Source organism: Spinacia oleracea, chromosome 1, assembly GCF_020520425.1.
Source record: "Spinacia oleracea cultivar Varoflay chromosome 1, BTI_SOV_V1, whole genome shotgun sequence".
Classification (NCBI taxonomy): Eukaryota; Viridiplantae; Streptophyta; class Magnoliopsida; order Caryophyllales; family Amaranthaceae; genus Spinacia; species Spinacia oleracea.
Genome location: NC_079487.1, coordinates 127762692 through 127767816, shown reverse-complemented (window position 1 = coordinate 127767816; position 5125 = coordinate 127762692). Strand labels below are relative to the sequence as shown.

The following is a 5125-nucleotide window of genomic DNA, read 5'->3' as shown; positions in this document are numbered from 1 at the left end:
TCCTTATCAAACAAAAGAACAGAATGAAAGGGACGAAAAGAACAACAAATCTATGTTCTTTTATTAGTTGTATTTGTTCTTTTCAAACCACTTAGTGTTCTAATTAAAAAGACGAAAACGACGATATTTTGATGCACTTAAAACTAGATCTATATTTTTATTTAAATGTATTTTTGTTCTTATCCCACGCATCAGAACTATGTTCTTTTATTAAGTGTTATTTGTTCTATTCAAACGATTTTATGTTCTAATTAAAAAGACGAAACGAAGATTTTTTGATGCACTTAAAACTAAATGTATATTTTTTTAAAAAGTATTTTTTGTTCTTTTACCACAAATCAGACTATGTTCCTTTTTAAGTGTTATTTGTTCTTTTTAAACCATTATATGTTCTTTTTTAACAATCTATGTACGTTGATATAAAAGAACAAACTATGTTGATTTAAAAGAACAAACTATGTTGATGACACAGTAAAAGTAAAGTTGTGAAAAGAACATAACAACTTGAAAAAGAACATTAGAGGAAAGAACAAGGAAACGTACCTTAATCACTTGATCAACATGTATCAGCAACATCAATATCTTTTAATAAATCTTAAAAAACTGATCTCAATCCTCGGAAAATATCACGCTCTCTAGAGATTCTCTTGCTTCGAAAACTAACCAAATTGAACTAGTGTTTTTTCTTAATTCACTCATTTTCAACAAACAAGAAACATTCAGAAGGAATTTTAGAGAGAGAATAAGGAGAAAATGTTTTTTTTACTCTATCACTCACCATCTAACTCTTTCTCTTTCAAAAAATCTCTCATATGTTGAGAGAATATAAATCATCTTCTCTTTCTCTCTCTAAAATGCATTTATAAAATGACTAATGGTTATGACTCATAAGTACAATTATTATATATATAGTTGCTGAAAAATAGAAAATGAACAAATAGGAAGTAGAATCAAATAATTGAAGAACAAAGAAGGAGAAAGGAAAAATTGTTAAAGAGTGCATAATGAGAACTGTGCACGTGTTTTTATTTTGTTATTTTAACAGAGTATTATAAAAAGAACAAATGAAAAGACTAAAAGAACAAATATAGAGACTAAAAGGAACAAGTCAAGTACTTTGTCCCACAATAACATATGATTCGGAATCATCATTTTCATCATTCTGTTATGAATTATCAAGCACATTGTTCTTAATATCTGAAAAAAATAATAGGTTAACATGTATAAAAACAAGAAAAAGAACGCAATCAAAGAAACAAAGGATAAATAAAAAGTAACAAGAAAAATAACACAATAAAATAAAAAGAACAAGTTATGAAACGCAAATAAAATTGAAAATAATAAAAAAGAAGAACACAGTAAAATAAAAGAACAAATTATGAAACGCAAATGGTCTATTTTTCTACTATAATGAAACTGTTCTTTTAATACGAGCATAATGAAACTGTTCTTTTAATACGAACATATGTTCCTTTAATAGGTAAAAATGTTCTTTTCTAGGAAAAAAAATCGTAATTACGTAATCAAAATCTTCAAAATCAACGATTTCAACAAAATCACCGTGTTATTACATAATTTGATTCATTAAAATCATCAAATTCATCAAAACACGATTATTACACAATCAAAATAATCAACATAGTCAAAATCATCAAAAACACAATTATTACAAAATCAAAATCATCAAAACATACCATTTATTATTACAAAATTGAAAAATTACCTCCCAAAATCAGATTACCAGCTGCAGAATTCAGGTTTGAAGAAGAAAAATCAACTTAATTTGATGTTGAAGCAGAAAAATCAACGAATTTTTGGGGATTTTCATTACTTTCTCTCTCTAAAACCCATTTAAGAAAACCTAGTTCACACTTTCTCTCTCCTCTTCATAGTTTGAATTTAAACTATAAAACCCAGAAAAATATATATCGCAAAAATAACAACGAATCAAATAAAAACGCGATAAACATAGCTGAAAAGAACAGAGCCTTTAATGTTCTTTTGTTTAGGGGAATTGTTCTTTTGTTCAAGGGCATTGTTCTTTTTTCTGGGAATTTAATAAAAACGCGCGTTTTATGTTTAATGTTGGTCGTTTTGATCCCGGTGCACCTAGAGCTACGTGCACACGCCTGTACCATCCAATTTGCGGTTTGTGATAACCTTTGTGTATTCTAGCTTTTAGAAAATATTTTATAAAAAGAAAAACCTAATTAATTACTTATACTTTTTTAAGGTAATTAATTATCCGTACTTGTATTGTTATAGCCGCATAGGGGGTTCCATACTTGCATATCCATCTTGAGATCTAAAACCCAAAAATACGAATCATTCACATAATCTCTCAAAAGTAAACTCCAGCAAAAACTTAGCACCGCCTTTCCCACCGAACCTTTCACCGATCTCCTCCGTTTACCACCAACTCCAGTGCACCGCCTTTAACCACCGCCTCCCAAACTTCGGTCAATGTCGTGTGTCCCGCAACTTTCATTAATTTGAGGTTAGTATTCTTTTTCATAGTATTCATTCTACAAATAACCTAGGGATTACGAAATTTTTTGTTATCTATTTGCAAGTATGTACTTTTTTAAAATGAATTGGGAGCTCAATTCATTGTGATTGATTATGAATCTTACGACTTGTTTTGGACTTTTGCTATTCTTAATGATTTTAGATCTAGTTAAGTTTCCATTTCTTTTAGTTTTTTTATTAGATCTATGCGGGGGTTATTAATTGTATATACTTCGTATTTGATTTTTCAAGTTATTAATGTTTTTTTTTTATTATATATTGCACTGACATTTTTCCTTTTCTTTCCAGATCTTTGATGTCATTGCAGGTCTGTCAAAATCCAAAGACAATGCCGAAGATGTCAAGCAGATTAATTTTCTATTTTTCAATCGGAGTTCATGATTTCACAACTTTCTTATTATTGTGAATCAACTATCACTTATTTTATAGGAACAATTGTTCATATTTTGTATTCTACTACGAGTATTGTATAAGATAAAATTGTAAACAAATTATTTCATGGGAGCAATAAAATATTCATATTTGAATATTTTTTATTTTGGTATTGTATAATATCAATATTTCATAGATAGGCCCTGTTCGGCAAAATTAGCGGTAGCGGGTAGCGGTTGAGTAGCGGGTAGCGGTTAAAGTAGCGAGTAGCGGTGAATAGTAGCGGGTAACGGTTAGCTGTCAAAGTAGCGGGTAACTAATATGAGTGTTCGGTAAAAGTAGCGGTTGATATTATAAAACAAAATTAAAAGCAAGAATATTATTTAAAACTTTATTATAAATTTGTCAAACGCTACCCGCTACTTTAAACGCTACTAATTTTAACGTTTGACAAAAGCTACCCAACCGCTACCTCAACCGCTAACCGCCACCTAAATCGCTACTTTACCAAACACTTACAAATTTTACAAGTAACGTCTTGACTAGGTCAAAACGCTACCCGCTACTAGGGATGGCAACGGGTAGGATCTGGACCGGATCCTCTAGGATCCAGATCCAGATCCGTTTTTTAGGCGAGGATCCAGATCCTACCCGGATCCGCTGGGTAATTAAATTGAGGATCCAGATCCAGATCCGATGGATCCTACGGATCCGGGTCCAAAACGGATCCAAACTTATTTTTTCATCAAACGACCCTAATTTTCATTTTAACCTTAAAACATAGTTTAATAACTTCAATAACAACGCTATTTGTCCATACAAGCATTCACTAAAATTAAATTTTACAAATCCAACATAAATAATATTAAAAGTTCAACAAACTTCAATAATGCTACAATTCTTAAGTCTTTATTTTTATATTTTAATTTTTTTATTTATAAAAACGGGTAAACGGATCCGGATCCGGGTAATGACTTAGGACCCGATCCGGATCCGTTTTTAAAACCAAGGATCCAGATCCTACCCGGATCCGTCGGGTCCAAAAATTGAGGATCCAGATCCGTTGAAAACGGATCTGGATCCACGGATCCGGGTTGGGTCCATTACCCACTGTCATCCATTATCTTCCACGTTCTTGAGTCAGTACCACGTATTTGTTCCTTTATAATTCCAAGTTCATGTTTCATAGTGTTTATTTATTCTAGTGTCTTTTTATTTTGAGAGAGAGACTTGAGTGAAGTTTTGTTCGGAGTAAGGGTTTGAGTAAACTATTATTGTATAGGCTTTGAATTAAACCTGAGTGTAGAGAGAGAGAGAGAGCTGTTCAAAGTAGAAGCAATAATCATAGTTGTTTGAGGGAACAATTATTGGGAACTTGAGTTCGTAGAGGAACTTAAGTAAGGTCTGAGTTTCTGATAGGCTTGTAACTGGGTTTTATAGCCCTATTATAGTGAAGTGTTTTAGAAAAAAATCCTCAAGCGGTCGAGGTTTTCTTTCCAATTGGATCTCGCTTAGTTTTCTCATGAAATTTTCTCTTGCACTTTTTGTAAAGTGTTTGTATGTAGTTGGAAGGAAAATATGAAATGATACATGTTGAATCTTAAAGGAGGTGAATGTCACATGACATGTCGGTTGTATTCAGAACATTTTTTTAATACATTTTTTTTTTTTGGTGTGAATGAGTCACAAGGGTAATATAAATTACAAATGGAACCGGGAAGATTCGAATCTGAGATTTATTGTACATAGGCCATCGGTCTTAACCACTAGACCAAGACATTATTGATTTTTAATACGAAGTATTTTTTAATTTTTTTTTTTTTTTTTTAAAAGGTAAGAAAAGGAACTTAGGTACCCCTTCGCACAAGGGTGTAGCCTAAGTAGTCACTCTGTACAATTTCATCTAACTTGGGGCTGGAGTTCGGGGAAATACACATAGGATTACAAATAAGATGACCTACATTAGCAATCCAATCGGCTGCTCTGTTTGCTTCTCTGTATATGTGATTGATGTGAGCTGAGTCAAAACGCTGAAGGAGAATCTTGCTGTCATGAATAATGTTTTGTAGTTTCCAAGGGGGCTTCCAAGTACCTTTTAAAGAGTTAATCACTAGAAGATTATCTCCTTCGATGTGAATATCCTTTATACCTAGTCTTATTGCTTCTTGGATTCCTTTGTGGAGGGCCAGGGCTTCAGCCATATAGACTTGAGAGTTGCCGAAAT

The 5125-nt window shown here is 32.1% G+C and overlaps 1 long non-coding RNA gene across 1 annotated transcript; it reads left to right on the top strand.

Moving 5' to 3' along the window:
• Positions 1–1911: 1911 nt before the first annotated feature.
• LOC110782842 (uncharacterized) lies at positions 1912–3058 on the top strand. The gene is made up of 2 exons (XR_002531986.2): positions 1912–2497; positions 2818–3058. It is a non-coding gene; the product is annotated as an uncharacterized lncRNA (long non-coding RNA).
• The last annotated feature ends 2067 nt before the right edge of the window (positions 3059–5125 follow it).